Source organism: Lethenteron reissneri, chromosome 24, assembly GCF_015708825.2.
Source record: "Lethenteron reissneri isolate LAM-NWPU_2019-01 chromosome 24, ASM1570882v1, whole genome shotgun sequence".
NCBI classification, from domain to species: domain Eukaryota; kingdom Metazoa; phylum Chordata; class Hyperoartia; order Petromyzontiformes; family Petromyzontidae; genus Lethenteron; species Lethenteron reissneri.
In genome coordinates this window covers 5,230,174-5,254,502 of record NC_083802.1, presented here as the reverse complement: position 1 = coordinate 5,254,502, position 24,329 = coordinate 5,230,174, and the positions used below count along the sequence as shown (strand labels likewise).

The 24,329-nt window shown below is 47.6% G+C and overlaps 1 protein-coding gene across 1 annotated transcript in view; it reads left to right on the top strand.

The window, feature by feature from the left end:
- The first annotated feature begins 8,674 nt into the window (after positions 1 to 8,674).
- The window catches only part of SNCAIP (synuclein alpha interacting protein), a 228,152-nt gene continuing 212,497 nt past the window's right edge, over positions 8,675 to 24,329 (top strand). Inside the window, 1 exon segment of the mRNA XM_061558015.1 lies at positions 8,675 to 8,982. The gene's annotated coding sequence lies outside the window, so the exon portion shown is untranslated.

Below are 24,329 nucleotides of genomic sequence, written 5' to 3'. Positions count from 1 at the left end.
ATTAATATTTATTTAAAAAAATTGCTTGTCTTGCAAAAAACTCGCAGACCAAGTTACTCGCAATCCAAGGTTTTACTGTATTCATAAAAAATGGGGTTAGGTATCATTCAAAGCTCCGCGCTGGTGGATTCAAGGAACCATCGATGTACTGCCATTCAATAGCCACCTCGCAGCTGAAGCCTCCAACGCCTCGCATTCCTCGGCAGCCTCCGGTCGAAGTACTAACCAGGCTCGACTGTGCTGGGTCTCGGCAGCTCATCATCTGCTTAAGTAAAGGATGTTGATACACACGACGACTGGGATCTCATTGTAGTTCCAACTGGAGACCACACAAGTTATAAGTTACTCTAAATTAAATATACTTCATTAATACATATACATAGGATAACCGGTAATACCCACTCATCGATTTATATAGAAAAAACAAAGCAAGTGGTTCCGGTTGATTTTAGCAGTCAATGCACGGATTGGCAACACAGTATATGGATAAATAAAAGATAAAGGTGCGGTCCTGAAATTGCATGCTCGCGACATTGCTGTTGGAAGTACCTCCGCTAGAGGGAGCTCTCGAGGGTGTTGGGTCTCCCTCCACTCGACCACGTGACCTGCCAATCAACTTGTGGTGCGCACATTTATACTGCCTGGGTGGACAGAGGCGAGGGGGGGCAGTCAAGGAACGTGGCTCTCATGTTGACATTGCCGCGCCGGGAAATGCATTCTAAAAGGCGACCTCCGGATTGCAAGTCCAGTGTGATAACCATAACACAGCGGCAGCTCCCTTCCTTTCTCAGCTAAGAAAGTAAACAGTGTGTCGTGTATTTATTGGTAGACATGTCTGCAGTAAATGGCGGTGCTGCGGTGGCGAGATGTTAGCTACCTCGTCTGGTATACAGCAGGTCGTGGGTTCAATCCCAACCCTGACACCAGCTGTATATTTGGAGTTTGCGGTGTCTCTATCTCCTCGGAATGTTAACTACCTCGCCTGGTATACAGGAGGTCGTGGGTTCAATCCCAACCCTGACACCTGCTGTATATTTGGAGTTTGCGGTGTCTCTCTCTCACCGGAATGTTAACTACCTCGCCCGGTATACAGGAGGTCGTGGGTTCAATCCCAACCCTGACGCCTGCTGTATATTTGGAGTTTTCAGTGTCTCTCCTCGTGGTCGCATGGATATTTCCCTGGGTTCTCCGTTTTTTTCTCCACATTTAAAAACATGCGTTTAGCATATTTGGCTGCTATAAATTTCCACATGATAAGCCACTTACGTTGAGCTCTCATTTGTGGCCAGGTCGCTTCTGAAAAAGAGCTTTTTAGCTCAGTGGGCCTTATCTGGTGAAATAAACCTATTACCGTAATGTTCACGTATTTTCATGCGGTTACCAGTACAAAAACTAAAAAAATAACAATCCTGACATATCTGTTTTCAGTATGAGAAAAAAAGAATCAGTAAAACTTAAAATTGCCTACTTGTCAATGAATGTACCGCCTCTTTATGGATCAATGTGATTCTTGTAGGTTGCATCAGTGGCTGAAATACGGTCCCCCAAAAATCATAGATGACCTTTATTTGTAACCAGGTAAAAGGTCGTTGAGAAAGGTGTTTCAAGAGACACCTTGGCAAATCTCCCACAACTGGATGCAAAGGTACAGCCCTGCAATTTATTCTTCACGCCACTTGTGACGGAAGGGTCTCCACTCGGGAGCCCTTCCCCACGCTGAACAGACGTCTTGTGGTGGAAGTGGGAGCACCCTTGACCTCACCTCGTGCGACCTGCCCTACTGCTGGGTAGACAGTGGCTGTGAGGACGGGAGGGTTGAGTAAGGGGGAGGGGGTGAAATTAACAAAAGTGCCCATAGTTTTAGGTGCCACGCAGGGAGATCAAATCCAACCTGCGATTTCTGGATTTGCAAGTCCCATATGGCTATAGCCATGCGCCTGCAATGTAAGGACTGTACAGGGAAATGTATGAGCAGCAAAATAATCCACAGCTTCATGGGAATGCGTTGATCCTCGCCATACATTGACCACTTCGTCGAGTTAACATTTAAGATAGGCAGGTCGCTTCTGAAAAAGAGCTATGCAGCTCAGTGGGTGCTTTTTACCGGATCTATACAAATAAATTACCCAGTTTCTTTTGTATCTACTCCACATGCGTTCACGGCGTCGCCGTCTGGCTGCGCGTGTGCACGCCGCTGCTGCTGCCCGTGTCTTGTCGGGCCCCACACGACCCCCCCACCCCCCGGGAAGTACGAGAAGGAGGTTGAGGTGGACAATGAGGAGGAGGAGGAGGTGGTGGTGGTGGTATGTTCGGCGCGCAGGCGACGCAAGCCCGCCTGCAGGAGGCGCCCACACGCCTCCCGCATCTCCGTGTTCACGATGACGAGGGCCGGCGGCGAGAGGACCACGTGCAGGCGCTGCAGTGACGCCGACGCCAGCGCCTGGCACCACGCGCCGTTGTCACCGCGCAGCATCTTGAGCACGGCGGCTGCAACGAACGGCACGTTATGGGGGCGAGTGGGTGGGTGCAGAACCGGCCCTAGACCTTTTGGGGGCCCTAAGCAAAATTTGGTTGGAGGCCCCTTTGATGTATGATTTTTTTTCACCCACTAGCTAGCAGTGACTCTAGGGGGGCCCTCTGCTGGCCACGGGGCCCTTTGCAATTGCAAGGGTCGCTTAGTGGCTGGGCCAGCTCTGGGTGGGTGAGTGGGTAAGGACGATGCAGATTCATTGCGAATGCGCTTGGCAGCGAAGCAAGAGGTCCCCTTCCCCGAGCCTCGGGGGTAATTCAGGGGCTAGTACCGCCACCACTAAACGTTGAACTGCAAAAGTCGTCATTGCTTTGCTTCGGTTCCGACGATTCGGCTACCCATTCGCGTGGCTGCCACCCACCTCTGGGAAGGGGCACCCTTTACCCATGGCCACCGGTTGGCAGTGGCCATCGACTGAATGTATTTAAGCAGACAACCCATTGAGATGCATTGCATTGTATGGTATTACAAATGCGGTGAACAATAAGTATAGCTCTGCCTTGTAAGATAAACAAAAGTATTGTATTTTTATGGTAGGGTGTCATTCAGTTTCAGTTTCATTTATTTGGTGTAGCCCTGTGAGCCATTCTGCTCTTGAATCTGGTGCAACCGCAAAAACCAAGAAAACATCTTAAAGTGACCATGCACAATTGCCTCATTTGAGGCAATGCCACTTCTTCGGAGCGCGATTCGCACGCTTGGTTACGTACGGTGCGAAAAAGGTTCAACACAGGTACATACATTCGCGATTGTGCACCGCTGCCAATGTAGATCCTTTGTTTGTGTGTTTACCTAGACACCTTTGTCAAGGTGCAGCCCTGCAGTGGCTTGCCCACGCCATTGCTGCCAGAAGGGAGTTCTAGAGCTCGGGAGGGAGGGAGGGCTCTCTTGAAACCGGGCGTCGACAACCTGCGGCTGCGTGGCTCTTTAAGGGCTGCCTCGGGACACCGTCGTTTACTAAGGAGACCACCCTCTTGTATTCACCACTTGCAACGCGGCTCTTGAAATATCGATTTTGTTGTTGTTACCGAATTCGCAAAAAATGCCTCTTCTCGTTATTTTGGTTGCCGACCCCCTTCCTTGCTCTCGACTCGAGAAGGTCAATCACGATTCAGCTCGTGAGAATTAATGGGGGGGGGGGGGGGGGTGAGGTCCACAGTTTTCCCACGACACGGAATTGCCTCCGACTCCTTGTTCTCGACTCGAGAAGGTACAATCATCATTGGCCTACCCGTCCACGCTGGCCAGACAACGTTGTAAGAGGTGAATATACTCACAATGTACGCCCACCACACACGACCCGTGCTGTACCCATCGACTCCGGTGGATGGACAGAGGTGGGGACATTTAAGAAACTTGCTCCCGTTGTTTTAACTGCCACGCTGGGAGATATAGGGATTACATTATTATTCTATTACTGAAGTGCATTTTTTAAATTTAGTTGTAATTTTCAAAAGTGAAAATTGCTCCGCGACACGCACACAATTTACACAATACACCTTCTTGTGAATGAGATGCATTGTACGTATTCATTATAACAGATACCATCGCCGTGATTGGAACCTTCTGCCATTAAGCCCCTGGGATTGAAAGCACTTAACCACTGTTATCATTAAACACTGCCTCGCAACCGAACACCATGAATAACGTGTTTGGGCAATGTCCCGTTTATCCGGAATTAAAATGTTGACAGCTTGAAAACAATGACATATGAACACACAACTGGTACGTCATCTAGTCCAGGGGTCAGCAACCTACGACTCTGGGTGCACATGCGGCTCCTTTAAAAATATATCCTACACATACGGCTCTTTAATGACTGTTTCGTGACGTTATTTATTAAGGACTATCTGGCATTCACATGCATTGCAGCTCTATTACCGAATTCAAAGAAAACGGCTCTTCTTGTTATTTTGGTTTGCCGACGATCAGTATTTGCAACAATGAAGCTGCTCCAAATGTCAGCGTTCTAAAGGCTCTGCTGCAGACAGCGCGATGTTAAATATACCCATTTTATTTGCAGCTGTGACAACACGGTGCATTTTTAATATGAGATATGTGCATATTGCGGTGCAGTATATCAAAAAATACGTAATAATGCAAAGCTTTTCTACATTGCACCATATCAATCTTTTTTAATGAACAAAGTTTTGGCACATACGCGGTGCAAACGTTATCTCGCGTATGAGTACCACTACACACGCACGTGTGTGTGTGTGATGGTTATAACTTACCAGATAGCAACTGTCTTGAATAGATGGAATCGCCAGAACGGATACTTATACGGGTCATGAACCTTGCAATAATCAAACATTCCCCCATTGCATGCCTGCTGCATGTTGTACCATACATACGGAGTGGGGGGGGGGGGGTCACGACCCCCCCCCCCCTCTCTTACAAGCTGCTGTCAATCAAAATGCAGCAAACTCGCCGTTACAAAATCACGTGCGAATTAATGCGAGGGGTCCACAGTTTTCCCCAGTCTGTGGCTTATTCACGACCCAGAATTGCCTCCCGTATTATTTACCCATATCCTGATTTTGTTTTAATTATTACAGTACATACAACGCTGTAATATATTAAAACACAATCCTCCACGGGCCTCTACGAAATACTGCCACACAGCAAGCGCATACTACATGCTTTAGCGGCGCAGCCATGGAGGATACTGGCGGAGGAGTGATGTAAGCCATTCCTCCCTCCTGCTGTTGGAAATTTTAATCCAAGCCACGCTCTTGCGGCAAAACAGCTGATTTGTGAGCCATTCATCAGGCTCGCAACATCAATCCGTCCAGTCACACTGGGGCAGCATTACACTCGCTGATGTACAGCGCCGAATCTGCTCCAACGCACCGCGTGTATGTTGCAGCTCGCCGTGGGAGCTGGACAACTTAATGATGTATTAAACAACCCTACTCACAAACCCCTCTCATTTATGCAAATCAGCCCTGAACGACCACATCAGCCTCAATGCGTCTGATTCTTAGTTAGAGCTCGTAAGGCAAGAAGGTGTGAGCCGGGTTTGCGCTTGGTTTGGAATACCAGGTGCTGAAGAATTGTACTGTTAGGTGAGCAGGTGATGCATGTACAGCAAAGGATTATTGAATCCATCTGTGTGGAGCTTTGGAGAGTTACCCCCTCTGGACACTCCAGTTCCTGCGACTTGCAGCCAAACACTGATTAATGGAAATGTCCAATGTTGGCTCCACATGAAAGAGTTTTCTGACTCGAGACGATTGTCTGGCTAAATAAGGTACATTGCATGATTATTTTGCATGCAATCGAGTCAATAAGGTTGCATATCTAGCAGTGGATGGATGGGGGACCGAGGTTACTGTTATTACGAGAGTGGAGCCGCGGTCACAGTGGTTACTACGCCACGCTATGAACCCGGTCACTCGAGTTCCATTCCTAACCACGGTCTTATTGTTCCGTACATAGTTCAAGTACCGTACACCACATTTCCCAAGATATGAATAATAATGATTGACAGTCTATTTTCCATCCACTGCTGGATAAAGGCCCACCACGCCGTGTTGGAAAACGATCGCTTGTGTTGTGATCGTAACGTCATGTTTTTTTTTAAATTAATTAATTTTCAACCTATCTACGTGACTTTACCGAAAGACCCAAAGCATATGGTTATGAGGGTGTTTGACCATACTGCATCATGCTGGTTAGTGTGGCTAAGCGATCTTTGGCAGGAGGTGTGGGGCTAGAGTCGGTTCAATAGATATCACGCGCCACTGATGTTTTTCCATGACCCTGAATCGAACTCGAGTCATTGGTTTGTATCGCACGACATGACGCAACGACTGCGTTCACAACCCCAACAATTAATATTACTACTTTGCGCGAAGAGTGGACAAATAAAACGTCAACACTAATCTTTAACTGTTGCGTACCACCGCCTTATTTTGCCCTTGTTAAATATCTGCATAAAACACTGCAACATGCATCGTGTATTACATGTTTATCTTGCACAAATAGTCCCGTTCCCAGTCCCTCGCCGTCGTGCGCGTGTCTTTGTCTTCACCCTTCTAAGCCCCTCTCAACATAGCGTGTGCTCTCCCCCGCGAGGTGCCCTGATTTGCTGTTGATTTTGGCCACCAAGAAGTAATTAAGCCAAGGAATTACACGCACGTGGACGCGCATGTTTACTCTGAGCATCCAATCAACAACACTGGCGCGGAGGGCAAGTTCTGCCAGCAGCGAGCAAATGTGCAGGTGAGACTTGGAACGGCGCACGGAGGAGGAGAGGGGGAGTGGTTGCGTGGGCCGGAACCAATGTCAGTAGAACTTGTCCCTCCAGGAGTTATGTTGACTCACTACGCCCTCCTTTTGTTCTGTCGAGTCAATTTGAAAAAAAAATCGCGGTTTTTTTGTTCTCCGTGTTAAGGATCCGTTGGTTCCCCGCGTTACGGATCCGTTTGTTCCCCGCGTTACAGATCCGTTTGTTCCCCGCGTTACAGATCCGTTGGTTCCCCGCGTTACGGATGCGTTTGTTCCCCGCGTTACGGATGCGTTGGTTCCCTGCGTTACAGATCCGTTTGTTCCCCGCGTTACGGATGCGTTGGTTTCCCGCGTTACGGATGCGTTGGTTCCCTGCGTTACAGATCCGTTTGTTCCCCGCGTTACGGATGCGTTGGTTCCCTGCGTTACAGATCCGTTGTTACGGATCCGTTGGTTCCCCGCGTTACGGATGCGTTGGTTCCCCGCGTTACGGATGCGTTGGTTCCCCGCGTTACGGATACGTTGGTTCCCCGCGTTACAGATCCGTTGGTTCCCCGCGTTACGGATCCGTTTGTTCCCCGCGTTACGGATCCGGTCGGCGTTGTAGCGCACTGCACAGACACACATCGAGCAACGATTGCATTTACATTGATCGCACCCAATGATTAATTTTTTTTACAAAATAACGGCAATTATAATGACGAACCACACTATTTACACGTAGCCGCTTCGCGTGTTCGGAAGACTCGTGATAAATAAATAAAAAGTCCTCCATTGGGATATTGAATGAGTTGGAAGAAACAAGAAAACTCAAGACAGAATCGATGTGAACGAGGGGTTAACACTATCCTGGCCACATCGCAAACCAGAGCCGACAACACCTCTCAGTCAAGCCTTGATGGCCACCTATCCAAGCACTCGCAGGGCTCAGTCCGGCTTATATTCGGAAATCCGACGAGATCGGGCGTACTGCGGATGGTAATTCGACCGCATGCACTCGGCTGTCTTTGTCTCCGCCACAGCCTTTGTTGACCCAGACCCCGATCAGGTACTCATCCTAGGCTAAGTAGACATAGGTGAGACCCAGATCACATTAGGATGCGAATTGCTACGGACATGTGCGTGACCAGGATCAATCATGGGTCGTTCGCACACAGTGACCCACACACGCGCGCGCGCGACACGCAAGACGCACATTCCCCTCCTATATAGCCACACAGACTGCTGGAGCACATTCTATTAGTGAGCACCTATGAAGACCGGCACGGTGCTAAAGGAGGTTGGTGTGGTGGCGCACACGCAACGAAGGATCCCTCTTACATAGCGTGTTGGGGCAAGTGCTGTTGGCGAGCACCTATGAAGACCTGCACGGCACACGAGGGGGTGGGTGGCCAGCAGCACGCCCGACCGCATTTGTCTCCCCAGTGACGATATTTACACACCGCACCAGGTACTCATCTGAGGCTGAGTCGACCTAGGAGAGGCCCAGGACCGCTTCAGATAATCGGTGGTGGCCGTGAGCGGCAAACACACACACACACGCACGCACACACACGGTGACATACCCACGTGCGGTGCCAGTCCCGCACTCGCAACAAACACTAATGGAGCGAAAAACATTCCGACTGCGGAATAGCACACGCACGCACGGCTCCCCAGCACAACAAGACGTGCACGCGGGGCAGGGCCACATTCTCTGCCCCAGGGCGCCGCGTGCCCATGCACACGCAAATTACTCCCCGCTCGCATCCTGCAATGGGGCGGAAACCTTCCGTCAACTGTCGCCCACCGCCTCCGCACGGCCCCTCCGCGCCAAGCGCCTCGTGGAGGCGCGCCCGCCGAGCACCTGGCACGTGTCCAACGAGCAGGATGACGAAATTGGCAACGAACATCTTGGCGATGGCGAGCTCCCGGCACGGCCTGCAGGAGCCGTGCACGCTGGCGCCGCTCCTGCGCACCTTGTGCACGATGTGAGAGTAGCAGTAGACCACCGCTAGGAGCATCAGGCCGGTGCGCGCGGGTGACTCGGCACGCAGCAGCACGTCCTGCGCTGCGAGCGTTTCGCAGGTGCGCTCCGCGGGGTCGTACGCCACCACCTTGCTCCTGCCCAGGTGCACGTTGAGCAGCATCACGGAGGGCACCACCACCCAGACGACGGCGGTGCGCGCCACGATGAAGCAGGCGGTGTCCACCAGCGCGACCTCGTGCACGATCTTGAGGTACAGGGTCATGGCGATGCTGTGCGAGTGGTAGAACGCCACGTACTCGCAGCCCTGGTCGACGAGGCGCGTGGCCGCGCAGCCCGCCTGCCCGAAGCGCCAGCGGGCACCCGTGCGGTAGTAGTCCACGTGCATGGGCCACACGGACATTGCGGTGAAGTTGGCGGCGACGATGCTGAGCAGGTGGGCGAGTATGCCCGGCTTGACGCGACTGACCAGCACGCTGTAAAGTAACAGGCAGTTGCCGCTCACTCCCACAAGGAACGAGATCGCTTCATAGGTGAGCACCACGCCCCTGGCTCCCAGGACGCAGCAGCGAGCGTGCGGGGTGCAGTTACTGAGGAGTTGGGCAGTGGAGTCGTTCATGGTTCGTTTGGAGCCCGTGGCGCTTTTTCTGACTGCCACTGTCCGTTGTGTCTGTGTACGGCGGCTGGTTGATGCTGCTGCAACTGCGACGTGTAATATTATACACGATGTGCCCCGGTCTCTCGTGGATACGGTGACGATATCGGTGGAGCACATCCACACGGCTCGCCCTCTCGCTCCCTCGCTGCACACGCAGCAAGGGTGCTTGAACCCACCGTGTTGCATAGTAAATCATGTTTGTGCAGGTGCGCGTTGAACAGGCCGCCCACCCCCCCAAAAAAAAACAACAACACGCGCATAAGTTGCATGGGCTCCTTTCTCTGGCTCTCCGCTCCCCTACCTACCACTGCATATTAACGACTGCGTAATTGTGCGTCATTTTCCTGGAGGCAATTTCAATGTTCAAGGTTGCATGCGTGTTGCAGAGGCAGATGCGCAGAGAGAGGCGAAAATGGTGTTTTTGCTAAGCCCAAGAGCTTAACAAAGCGTCAACGCTTTACTTAACCTCACCTATGGTGGTGTCTCCCCAAGCAAGCCACGCCGGGTGCTTGAGAGCCATCACTCAATCTAAGTGTGTTCTCACATGACAATTAAATAAAAGACATCAATCCGTTTTGACAGCTGCGAGCCGTTTACTAGTCAATCCGATTAAAGGGCAATTTAAAAATTCACATTGCTCCTTCGGTCAAGTTAACCATCGAGCACAAACCTAATGAGTGCTTTGTGTCCTTGCATTTCACGCTATCGTATTTCACAGCACTAATGTTATAAAGGTATTTAACATGATTATGCGTAGCGGAGGATCCACCTACTCCTATATGAAATCTAAATCCCAGTACTTAAGCCTACGCGCCTTTGAGATCGCTCAATTACGCAGGGGCGATTATTGGAGCAATCTTTGCCATTGGGTCCTGTTGAACGCTTTACATATTTTATTTTTTTTCAGTGCCACAGTGCAGCTTTTGTAAGCTTTTAGAGGGATAACGCCTATTTAGACGTGTTACTCCTGGCTCCGCTAAGCATAATTGCTGTTCGTGTTTTATATAAATAAACCAGACCGTGGTGTGTCGCTTAAACGCCGTCAAAATATAGGCCGTTGGTCATTGTATTTTATACGATCAGCGCTTGCATCGAGTCGACGGTTCGATCTCTGTTGCCGACGCGTCGTTTTCGTGTTTTTGGCAAGAAGGTTGGTGTCACATCCCAAAATATGAGAATTATAACCAAAACTGAAAGCTGAAAAGACAACCGTTTGTAACCTAATTATTTTCCCCTGTATTTCAAGAGATATTGAATCTCAGTGAGTTTTGGTTAAAAACATTTTTTTTTACTTTAGCTTCTTTTAATTTCATAAAAATTCAACCTCTGCTCACCTCGCCGGGTGACGCTGTTTCCAGAACATTCGACTCACGACAAGCTGGTGGCGAGGTTGGAGGCCAACTCAGCCCATCAATCTTCAACAAGTTCCACTTCAAGATCTCGTGGCCCTCTGGCTGGGTAGCCTGACCCACGCCTGAGCAACTTGCTATTTCCATTGCTTAGCTGGGGACCGCCAACATAAATTAGTGCCAACCCATTACAGTACTTGTTAACTTCGGGAGACAACGGTGATTTGAACGCCACGTCGGCGATGCGTTCCTGAAATGTCAAAGCGATTTACAGGGTAGGTGGAGGCGAAGGCTGAGGCGACGGATACGAGAAAGGACGGACGATGCTTTCAGCGACATAAGTGTGGGGGCCGAGGCGACGCAAATGAGGTCGCGGTATTAATAAAGCGACGATGTATTTGCGAAACGACGAAATATGGGAAGAGGTAAATTGGGGTATTGCTGTATTAATGCAAATTATTTTCCCATGATACACCCAAAAGCCGGCAGTGGCTTTGTGTGGTAGGCATCCGGAGTGCTATAAAAAGGGGTGATGCTCAGCAATGCAATTTCCTGGCCACATCGCAGCCCCAATCCTACAACACCTGGCAAGCTTTGGCGACCGCTCGTCCAAGTACTTAACCAGCCACTACATGCTTAGCTTCTGAGATCTGAGAATAAGTATAACCCGTAAAAACAAAGTTTTTCACTATAAATCCTTTATATGCGTAGCGGCTAGAGTCCTCTCGTCCTCTGGCTGCCACCTATGGGTCAGATGATTGTCTGCCAGTATTAAGCAATTGGTAATTAAATATTTAATTTGTTTTCCCTAAACAGTGTAAAATTTTGGAAATTTTTGTTCACGAACATTAATTGTCACGCACAACGAGTCTGTGTGCAAAATGTCAGCTCGATTGGATCACGGGAAGTGGGTTAAAAAACGACCGAAAGATTTGCACGGTCGTAAGCAAGCAAGCAAGCACGCAAGCAAGCAAGCGAACTTAATATAAAGGATTTAAAAAACAAGTGACATATTAGCCTACACTGTATATTTTATTGCACTACCCTTATAACACAACATACTAAGAGGAAAGACATTTGTAATCATCACAGACGGGTAGAATGTAATATAATTACTGTACACAAATGCACATCCACACATTCCCCTCATTAACGTTCAATAATACCCCATTAACATCACAATTTTTGGAGCCATCAAATTGCGCCTGGAATTAGTTTAATGGCAGGCACGTGTTATTTAGCTTTATAGGCACACCTCTCCTTCTCAAAACTTATTGACCACCTTGGTGAGTTTCAAAAAAATGCAATTGGCCAAAATCGATTGTTTCAGCTGCGCCTAGCTCCGAGCTGGGAGCCCAGGGGTGGTAGGGGTTGGTGGTTATGGGGTTGTGATTGGGGGGTTGGTGGTAGGGGAATGGTTCACCGTCGATTGTGGTGTGGTGATGGTAATGGAGATGGAAATGAGATGTTGTGGTTGAAGTAAAGGTGGTGGTTTTTGAGTTTGGTTGCTTGGGATGGTGGTGGTCGTGGTTTTGGAGTTGTGGTTGGAATAACCCTGGTGGTGGTTTGGGGGTTGTAGTTGAGATGAGCGCGGTGGTCGTGGTGGTTTGGGAGTTGTGGTTGGTATAATCGTGGTGGTGGTGTTTCGGGGTTGTGGTTAGTATTAGCGTAGTCGTGGTTTTGTGGTTTTGGTTGGAATGAGCGTGGGGGTGATTCGGGAGTTGTGGTTGGTATAATTGTGGTGGTGGTTCAGGGTTGTGGTTAGTATTAGCGTAGTCGTGGTTTTGGGGTTTTAGTTGGAATGAGCGTGGGGGTGGTTCGGGAGTTGTGGTTGGGATGATAATAATGGTTGTTGTTGTTGAGGGTGATAGAATTAGGGTGATAGTTTGGGGTTGTGGTTAGCCTGAAGGTTGGCAGTTGTCCTGTGGTGTTTGCAGTTGTGGTAGATGGGGTTTTAGTGGTTGGTGTGGAGGGAGGGACGGTTAGAATTTGGTGTAGCGGAAGAAGGGGTCTGGGGGTTTGAGTCGAGGTGGTTGGTGTTGTGGTAGTTTGAATGGGGGGGGGGAGGGGGTGGTTAGAGTGGGGGTGGTGGTTTGCATGGAGGTGAAGGAGGTGGTGGTTGAGGTTGGTGGTTGGGGTTGTGATGATGGTTGGTGTGGTGGGAGGAGAGGTCATTATAATGGAAGTTGTGATTTCTGTTAGAAGTTTGGTGGTTGTGGTTGTAGTGGTTGAAACGGGAGGTTAGAATGGGGGCGGTGGTTGAGGTTTGTGGCTGAGGGTTGTTATGTTGGGTTTGGGTTGTGGTGCTCGGGATGGTGGAGAGGCAGTGGTTAGAATTGGGACGGTGGTTGTTGGAGTTCGTGGCTGCGCGTGGTTATATCGGGTTGTGTTGGTGGTGGTGGTGGTGGGGGGGGGGTGTGGACGTGGTTGCGCTGATTGGGATGCGGGGGGGTTGGGTGCCTTGTGCCGCGTGTATTGGTCAGATGTCGATCCCGTACGGTCCGGTGCGTGGCGCTTTCCGCAGTCACTTTGCATACCATCCCCAGCAGCGCACCACAGCGCCTCGTTCACACACACACATGCACACACACACACCGACCGACCGACACACACACACCGACACACACACGCGCGCGATCTGAAGACGAGCTAGCGGCACCATCCGTGGCGCGAGCGAAGCAGCGGAGCTCCGGAGCGCGCCGTGTGTTTGTCGGGAGGCATCAGAGGAGGAGGAAGGGAGGGAGGAGGGAGAGAGGGAGGAATCATCATCATCCTCAACTCAGGCTCCCCGCACGGGACGTGGCATCAGCCGGACACTACAGCGGTAGCCAGCAGCGGCGGCGGCAGCAGCTCGCACAGAGCAGCACATCGAGACGCAGAGAGCAGCAGCAGCAGCAGGGGTTGGTGGTTGCGAGGAAGACGGCGTCGAGAAAACACGACCGGCTGACTACGTGCGCTCAGACCACAGCGACCGAACATCGTGAGTCTCTCTTTCTCTCTCTCTCCCCTTTGCTATCTCAGCGGCTCTCTTTTGTTGTTGCTGTTGTTGTTCTTTAAAGAAGGCTGGTTGTGTCGCGTCGGTTTGTTGAGGATGGGAGGGAGATGTTTGCCGCAGACTGTGCGACTCTTGCCGTGCAGTGTGGGACTCCGCGTGCAACTCTGCCGTGTGACTCCGCTTCACTGTGGTGCTGTGCCACTGTGTGTGTGTCACTGTGTGTGTGTGTGTGACTGTGTGTCACTGTGCCGTGTGACTCCGCTTCACTGTGGTGCTGGGCCACTGTGTGTGTCACTGTGTGTGTGTGTGTGACTGTGTGTCACTGTGCCGTGTGACTCCGCTTCACTGTGATGCTGTGCCACTGTGTGTGTGTCACTGTGTGTGTGTGTGACTGTGTGTCACTGTGCCGTGTGACTCCGCTTCACTGTGATGCTGTGCCACTGTGTGTGTCACTGTGTGTGTGTGACTGTGTGTCACTGTGTGTGAGGCTGTGTGTGTGCCACTGTGTGACTGCTGTGTGACTGTGTGTGAGGCTGTGTCTGTGTGTGTGTGTCACTGTGTGTGACTGTGTCTGTGTATGTGTCACTGTGTGTCTGTGTGTGTCACTGTGTGTGTGTCACTGTGCTGTGTGACTGTGTGTGTGTGTCTGTGTGTGTCTGTGTGTCTGTGACTGTGTCTGTGACTGTGTCTGTGTGTATGAGACTGTGTGTGTCTGTGTGTGTGTCACTGTGTGTCTGTGTGTGTGTCACTGCGTGTGACTGTGTGTGTCACTGTGTGTGTGTCACTGTTCGGCCTTCATAGGTGCTCGCTAACAGCACTTGCCCCTACAGTCTGTTCAGGCTATCCGGGGGATCTTTGTGTCACTGTGTGTCTGTGTGTGTGTCTGTGTGTGATTGTGTGTGTGTGTCTGTGTGTCACTGTGTGTGTCTGTGTGTGTCACTGTGCGTCACTGTGTGTGTGTCACTGTGTGTCACTGTGTCTATGTCACTGTGTGTCTGTGCTGTGTGACCCGTGTGGCTGCGCTGGAACCCGTCCCCTGAAGCGGCAGCGCAGCCACGCGACGCTCGCTGCGCTGCCGAATCTTCGCCTCCTCCTCCTCCCCTCCTCCTCCTCCCCTCGTTCTTCTCGCCTCGTTCTTCTCGCCTCGTTCTTCTCGCTGCCTCTCTGGCCGTAACGAGCCCCCCAGAGCTGCCCCCCTCTCTGGCCGTAACGAGCCCCCCAGGGTTCACGGGCGAACAGAGCCCCCCAAACCCGTCCATGCCCGTGTGTGTGCGCGTGCCTCTAAGAGACGCGACGTCTCATCAGGTGAGACGACGCTCGCCAAAAGTCCCCCCCCCCGTTCCTTGAATCGAGACGCGCAGAGCCGCAAAGCCCCCGGCGGCGGCGGCGGCTGCCGCTCTCGGCCGCGGCGCTCGCGAGAGGCGCCCCGCGCCACTGCGCTCCTCTCCGCCACTGCCGAGTGCCGGTGCCGTGGTGCGCGCTGCGCTCACGCAGCCCTCGCCACGTGCGCCCGGCTCGGCAGGGAGCGATGAAGGTGGTGGTGATGGTGCCACTGCCGCTGTTGAAGGTGGTGGTGGTGCAGCTGTTGAGGTGGTGGTGGTGAAGTGGTGGTGGTGCCGCTGTTGAAGGTGGTGGTGGTGAAGGTGGTGGTGGTGGTGCCGCTGTTGAAGGTGGTGGTGGTGAAGGTGGTGGTGGTGGTGAAGGTCGTGGTGCCACTGCTGCTGTTGAAGGTGGTGGTGGTGAAGGTGGTGGTGGTGCCGCTGTTGCTGTTGTTGCAGCCGCTGGCTAAACGCTGCAGCCGGCGTGCTTATTGCAGGTTACTGTGTGTTGTGTGTATTGTGTAACATAATACACACACCACGGTGGAACCTGTGTGTGTGTGTTGTGTAACACGACACACACACAGTGTAACCTGTGTGTGTCGTGTAATTCACAATACACACAGTGTAACCTGTGGGGAGCGGTGGTGTAGTGGTTACCGCGCTGCGCTATGAACCCGGGGTTCGATTCCCGGCTCACGGCCAACACCATGTGACGATTATCTAAACCGGTCCTGGGCCTCTCCCCTAGGTCGACTCAGCCTGAAATGAATACCTGGTGTGGTGTGTAAACATCGGCACTGGGGAGACAAAGGCGGTCGGGCGTGGTTCTGGTCACCCACCCCCTCGTGTACCGTTCCGGTCTTCATAAGTGCTCGCTAACAGCGCTTGCCCCTGCAGTCTGTTAAGGCTATAGGGGGGGGATCTTTGTCTTTGTATTGTGTAAGGGAATGTTAAGGCTGTTTTAATCTCTACAGCTGCTGGTGCATCACGGCTCCATTGCAGCGGTTCGGATGCTGACCAACACACACAAAGTTGGGGTGTTCTGGGCGCTGCAGAGCCCACGTTGAATCGTTCAACCTTCCGCACGCCACACATTCTGTGGCTGCTTTTATTGTTGTTATTGTTGTTGGGCAGCAGTGGCTTCTCAACACCGTTGCTGTCTTACCTTGCCACACACCTCCTCATATATTGATCCGCCTCCCACGCTTCAATCCATCTTTGTTCGCGCAGTCCAGGTGCCAGTTGTCAACCACCGCATTGGGTGGTTGACAATGTGTTTGTCTTGCAAGTTGGTAGACGTGGAAATCATTCTTGACGCTGGTTTGCAGTCACCGGCTTGCAGGGAAGATGTAAGCTATACCCCCCCGGGTTGAGTTTTATAATTATTAATATTTAATTGGTTTGTTGCCAATACTTTGTTTTCCATACATAGTGCGACTGAGTCGTACAATTTCGTTCTTTTTTTATAGCTTGCAACGTCCAAGTCTGATATATGACCGCTGGCGTTGGGAGTTTTCCTGCGTTGAGTTGATTTTTTTTTATCCAAATGTGTTGCGTTATATAAATATATGCTTGAAATATCTGATAAAATATTCAGCCCAATCTAAGGAAATACTGTACAGTATTCCAATACAAACTGCACAGTACAGGTCTGCACAATGTACATTGTATTAAACAAATGTAGAAAAAAATACAGAAAAAACAACCTTTTCGTTTATTGTTGCATAATTCTAAAGGTTAGCAGAAGTCTCCCAAGGAAAAAAAAATAACCAGGAGAAAGAAAATATTCTCTGCACATGATATATTGTAATGGTTGGCCAGTGTTTTAGTAATACTACAGTACGAATTCTCCGTGCACACAACTGTTTTGGAAGAACAGCCATAGACTCATGAAGGACTGCGGCTGAAATTTTAATTGGCTTACAATTTTTCTTTTGCAATGTTTATTCCCCTTGCATTCTCAGCTTCTTTTAATCGAATTGAATGCCAAGTATCATTCTCACTTTGCCTTAAATCTCGTGATGCCACCAGCAGTTGCTGTGCTCACTGCAGGAAATTCTCCGTGTTCACAAAGTGAATGTACATTCCTTTTCTCTAATGACCACGACTATTTTTTGTTTGATTTAATAAATCAAGTACACAAGTAGAAACTCGAATGCATGTTAAAATAACCCTGCCAGTGGTCCATGTTCCCTAATTGAATTTACCACAATCACACAGATTAAAAAAAAACATTTTCAAAATGTTAATTTTACATAGCAGAACAATAATAATCAGGACTGCATTTAGGGATTTATATACTTCTGCTGGAATGTCAAAGCATATCTTTGGCTCTATCTTTTATAGGATCGGCTATATGGCACACACACACACATGGGGTGCATTATTCATGGCCCATATTTGCATAGTAAGAGGATTTTTATTGAATTTTATTTTCTCCAGTAATTTATATGGATCGTATGACTTGCATTGGTGAGTAAAAGCACATTATTTCCTACAGGTTCCTGTTTTCATATGTACATGTAATAAGCCAATACTTGTAGTTGCCTGTAAAATTTTATTTACCATTTGGTGATTTTGATAACTACCATGGTAACATTGCCAACTCAAGGATGAATGTGCACTTTACATACACTGTATAACCTTATCTATAGGTTTCACTATTGCACGGTATTTTACGTAGACCTTTCATTTCGCTCTTTATGCAAATATATCGCATTGAGCTGTGAGCTATTGCTGTCACTTGACAGTACAGTTCATACAAATGTGCTGTGGGGACATTTGCAATTAAGGTTTAATGATTTTTTTCTTAGTTGAGTTATTGGGTGAAACAGATGATGGTATCAATCAAAGCACGACATTTATAAACACAATCAACAGTAGACTCATATATATACTCGATGTTGATATGTTATTTGATTTAATTCAGATGGAGTTAGTCTTTATGGGTACATTTAAAAAAAGCATTGTGTAGGACCTTTATGTCGCAGAATGGCTTGCTTCAGTGTAAGATTATTATCAATAAAGTCCATAGAGTGGGGCAATGACCAACGTGCTTATGACACTTGTTTAGCAAATAGCACCACAAATGTTGCACGATATGCAAATGTCATGCAACATTTTTGGACACAAAATGTTAACTTTTGCAGTCGAAGGCAGCTAATTGGTAAACAGTATTATAAAAAAAAGAATCAAAATACATACTCTCGTTCGCTTGCACTAATACTCGAGCTAGTAAATCGTTAAACAATAAAATGATGGTCAGACGATTTCTGCGTTGAATTACAGCCTCTTACCAAATCATCTTGGAACGCACCTAAATATCATCACAGCTTGGAAGCTAAGCAGGCTTGAGCCTGAGCAGTCCTGGCTGGTGACCACCAATGGGCCATATGTTCGAGACTGCGGGGCTACGTGGTGGACAGCGGAGGGCAGAACAGGAAAAAAAAACGATTGTACTATACTTCTATGCTCCCACTTCAATGCTCCCTGCCTTTACCCCTGCGCTGAACAGCATGGTGAAGTATGGACAATTTCCCACCCGCATGGTGTGAGGAAGCCCTCGTCAAGTGTTGGGTTAATCTCGGTACAGTCCAATATTAAGAGTATGTAATATTGGGCTGTAGTACCTTGCCGACATCACTGTAGTTTATTGTATTGCTGCAGGCAGTTAAAAACCAAACACATTTGTACTTAGGTATGATTTAAAAAAAAACTTACAGTATGATGTAATATGCATAGGATGCAACCAGCAATTTTCACTCATATGTCATGAACCTTTTCACCTCCCAACCTCAGAATGTAACAGGCACGCACAGTATTCAAGGGGAAGAGAGAGGCATTGACTTCTTGTTCGCACCACAGTCACAGCACCTTGCAGCCACGAGTTTACGAGCTTAATAGCAATAATCGTTTACAGCCGTTTGTCAATCCATTGCTGGATGAAGGCCTCGCCTCGGCGTGGGGGTTGTTTGAACATACTTCACTCAGGATCAGTACGGGTTGGTGTTGGTTTGTTTGTGGGGGGGGGGGGGTGGGGGGCACTCATATTATGACCCTGAAAAATGTTTGCAAAAGATGACATTCGCTATACAATAGTGTAGTGCTATGTGACATTTTCCTCACTGGCGTTCAATAAAGAGATGCTGCCATTGTGTAACGCTTAGCACACTGGTCTTTTAATCCAAATGTCCTGCCAGTTTGATCTCCCTGAGCAGCAGAGGGTAAGTTTCTTAAATCCCTTACACCAGTGGTCCACCAACAGTTGATCGGCAGATTGCATGTGGTTTGATAAAATGTGGGTAATCCCACCTCTTATCATGATGCCTCGCCAGTGTGGAAGAGTAGGCCAAATACATTCTATTGGGGTTGTCTAGAGCTCACTCTAGTGTAGGCCCTCCCACTAGCAGTAGCATGGGCAAGAAATTGCATGGCTGCACCTTTACCTTTAACATACAATTTAACGTGATCATGCAAAATACAAATTAGGGTTGCCTTTAAACAAATATCGCCTACATCAGCAGCCTCTTCGCAACAGTAAATATTGCTGCAATACTCTGATGATAAACACCATTCTGCAGCAGCACTCGATACCAGCACCAGTGTACATGTGTTGTTTATACCAGAGATGGCAATGACTTTGGCTGCAGCTCTCGGAGGCCGCTCCTGTAATCCCCTTGGTGGTTTTGGTGTGAGAGTGACTCTACTTTTGGGAAGAAGAGCACTGTATACCATTTCCAGGTGTGCCTACGTGAACTAAAACAACTGTGCAGTGGTCACATGTGTGACAACCTTCAAGAAGCTTGCCCACACGGATGACGTAATGCTCACATCCTTCTCAGGAGGTGTTGATGTCTGAAAATGTATTTATTGTGCTGGTTTCATATTCATCTTCTGGTTTCATATTGTTGTCATTAAATTGTTATAGCCGCCGGTAAAACCAAACTATACACAGTCGAACACCTTATTCAACAAAGGACGGCACCCGAGTTCAATGCAGCATATTTTCCACACTACAGGTACAGGTGCTGTATTTAAAATACAGCGGTAGTACCGTATACTGATTGTATATATTTCATCATCAGTGGAAGCTATTTATACAGCATGTCGCCCAGTCAAGTGTTCAGAAAAAAAGGAAATGAAAGGACAGATCCACAGATTTGGTGTAATTTTTTTTTTTACAAAATAGCGTTTTGCAACAAATTGCGAGAACAATTTGGATTTTTTTATTCTCTCCGTACTCTAATGCATTTCTTGTACACGACACTGGAAAGTAACAACATAATTTTCAGGTGAAAGCATTGATGAATGATAGTGGGGATGCCAACAATTGTTTAGCACAGCACTTGCTGGGGGGCGCCAGGCAGTCACCAGCCACATTGCATAGGGGGCCCGAAGTAAATAATACGTTATAAAGCAATGTGTAATTGAAATGGCTTCAGGCAGACTTCACAAGCACCATGAGCCAAGGCCCTTTCCTGGCAATATAAAGACCCCCAGGCACCCTCAAAGGTTATGCCACTTGTAATGACCTTTCGCTTGGAAGTCCGATACATTTTTTATTGGATTTCCCCCCCCCCCCTCTTTGTCTTTAGAAAAAATACAAGGGCATTATGTCACTAAGAAGTTTACAAAAAAGCAGCTTGTAAATAAATATGCCCTGAGCACAGTCATTTCTGTCAAAGACAATTTATGCAACAGACGACAGGCACATCACATGCACGCTTTGGAGTACAATACACTTCACGTGGCCTAACACATTCCATAAAACACCCAGCAGCTGACAGATAAGGCTGACATGTCCATGACCCCTGAGATAGAAATCCATGGACTTGTTTACAGGAAATTAACCCTGTTCATTTATTTTCTATGAAAAGCTGCACAATGTTTGCTTTTGCTTAGAATTAGATTACGCTGAATTAATTTAGAATGAGATGGGGGAAGGAAAGAGGTTTACTCAGATTTCAAATGTTACGGACAGTTTTGTACATTGTTAAATAGGCCTGGTCTAGGCTTCAATCTGTCGAGGTTTAACAACAAAGCCCATGTTTTTTTCCACATTTGTCTGTGAAAATGCATTCACATTACTTCAGTTTGTCACACCCGGTACCGAATATTTTGAAACACTGGATAGAGTCCCAGGTTAACTAAATGTAGCTTTCAAATTGGGTTTTCTCTGGGAACATAGGCAAAAAAGTGAACCACAGAAGGAATTTTATAAACACGTAAAAATAAGTGAAAATGAAGAGACTTGCATTTTGTAAATAAAATAGCTATTTTCCACGTACGCTTGTTAACTTAGTTCAAACAGTTTCCTGCAGGCTGAGCCAAGCCTGTAGTGAATGCGTTTCAAGAAAATTGCAGCAGAAATCTATGGCCATGTATGCACGAATGTTGAACTTTGTTCGCACCGCACGTAGCCAACCGTGCTAAGCCGAGGTGCATCTTCGAAGTTTATTTTATAAACATGCATCAGAAAAATATGTTTTTGTACACTTTTCTTCAGCTGTTTGACGTTGTGTAATACCTTAAGGATGATAAAGGCAATTGAAGTTACAATTTTCTGAAATATAATATGTTAACTTATGATACTGAATTGGATATTCCCATATTGCTTTGCCAAGGCATGTTGAAAACTTATTTATTTTTGATCTAGACAATGTGATAAGGTGTGATCACTCATGATGGTCTCAACTAACTAAATGTGGTCTCATTCGATATAGATCTGGTATATGCTGGGCTTCATTTCAGCTGGAAATATACGGGGGTAGAACTCCAGAAATGAGTTATCTGGATCCAGGGCACCCTAGAAAATGTTCCATACGATATTAAGTCCTGGGTATATTCAGAGGCACTGGCTATTTATGACTTTAAATGCATTACAAGCATACGGATTGTTTGTCACAGTTGTTAAGTGGAAGCCGGCGACAGAGAGAGTCGGCATTGCATCCCCTTCCCATATCTGTCTCTCCACATAACAAAACTACAAGTATTCCTTACACAACACAATGGCCCCACGGCCTTCTGGGAGTTCCGTCATTTCAGCAGTATTGATTCAGCACAAGCAATCGCTGTACCGGTTTTGACACATTGTCTAATTTTCTGAGTGAGGCTTGCTTTAATCAATGCTGGTGATTTCAGGGCGGCTTAAACACAGCAAGTTGGCACAGCAGGGAGCACAGGTGGTGCATCTGTCAGTCATCACAGTAACCAAAAACACCTGGGTCTGTCCCATGACCCATCAGCCGTGAACCTTCAACATTTCATGTGGACTCAAAGTGCACCTAACCTGGCACAAGAACTGTGGCGATATCACTGCCACTGAGTGGCGATTGGCAGCTGTTGTTGTAGGCAAGGATAAGGGTCCTAGTTTGATTTAAAAATATATATATTATGTAATGCATAACACAAAATAAGAATTTGCGTCGTTGTAGAAAATATGAATAACACGTTAAAATGAGTGTCGTTATGGATGTATGATGGGGATACTGTGTCTGCTTTTATATTTTGTTTCTTATATTCTCCACAATAACCATCACGATTATTTTGTGTTGGAGTAGATATTGTAGGTGAGAGGTGACAAGCTTTTGAGTTGAGTAGGGGATATGTGAAGGTGTTTAAGTAGATGTGGGGCGAGAGCTCCGAAGATGAGCTGTGCAAGGATATCAAGTGTGAATGAAATTGTTCTGTCCTGCGATGAAAAAGGTGGTCCCCGGTAAGAATTAATTTGAACGCTTTCCAACTGATGCTGAAATCATTAAATATTTAGCTACATTATTCTGCCTGTCTTGTCGTGGTGGGGCGATAATAATTTTCGTAAAGATGATCCAAATTTAACAAGATTTTTGTACAAAATCTGTGTTACTATTAGGGACTTGCCATACAGAAAACAAGGGTAAATTGAACCAAAGATTGCACAAAACGCAGAAATAAAGCTTTAAATATAAAAAGCCTTTTTCTCATTGGATCCTATGGTAGGTTCAAATGCATGCAAGTATATTACTTACCGACACCCTTGGTAATAGCTGTAGTGTAGAGACAAGGAGGGAGGTAACTGAAAGACGACGACGACGACGATTATGAGAATGTCTGCGAGTGTGGAGTCATTCGGGCGAAAAGCTTCACGCTGCATTCGAACAGAGCCAAATATTTACTGGGTCTCTATTATGATTTTGACAAAAGTAATTCTGTCTGGAATTAATTTGTGCTTTACTCAGCAGCACAAGCTGATCTGAAGCGAAGCGTTATTCCATTATCGTGTAAACAAAAACAGATTTCTTTGATGCTACCTTAACCAAATTAGTTATTTCACCATTGCATCAATAAGTGTTGTGATTGTCAGAGGTGGGACAAAGTCATTGTTATGCAAGTCCAAGTCGAGTCTGAAGTCATCAAATTCATGACTCGAGTCTGACTCGAGTCCAAGTCACATGACTCGAGTCCACACCTCAGAGGTGGGACAAAGTCATTGGTATGCAAGTCCAAGTCGAGTCTGAAGTCATCAAATTCATGACTCGAGTCTGACTCGAGTCCAAGTCACATGACTCGAGTCCACACCTCTGGTGATTGTTATACCAAGTACTGTACATTTACGGATTCAGTTTTCACGAGGTACTTTCAAAAAATTATCTTATTATCCGAGGGGTTCGTTACGACATTATACCGACTGATTTTTTTAATAGTTAAAAGTAATCAAATTATTTTTGTCCTAACCCAAAATTTATTGGAAATCAGTTGTGATTGATGAAGGCGTTTCAACTTTGTTGGGCCTCCGGCGATTCGTTACTTTCACCTTGTGATTTAGAGCATACGATGAATGGAGAGTACTGTCATCTGCGAAGGCCTGTGTGAGATAGTGGGCATGAGATAATAACAGATACGGCGGAATAAATGCTTGAGGGACAGTAGAGTTTATAGATAATGTGTCAGATTAGTTACTTTTTACTACTGCAGATACTGTAATGACTATCCAAGTGACAATAGAGTTATAAGCTTTGTGACTGAAGGTCAACATCAGCTTGGCTTAGTAACGCTGCTAACGCACGCTGCCAAACACAATGAAAAGCATCAGCGAGGTATCAAGTGCGATGATCATCACATATATATATTTGCTAACTTCTGAAAACGAGAACTCAAAGGTGAGTCACGCATTCCAGCGGATAAGCAGTCGAGCGTGCCTGATGAAAACCACACCGGTGGTCACCCAACGGAGACAAATGCATCCAAGGGTTTCATTAGTTTTTTTTGCATCCATAATTCATGCATTCCTTTACACAA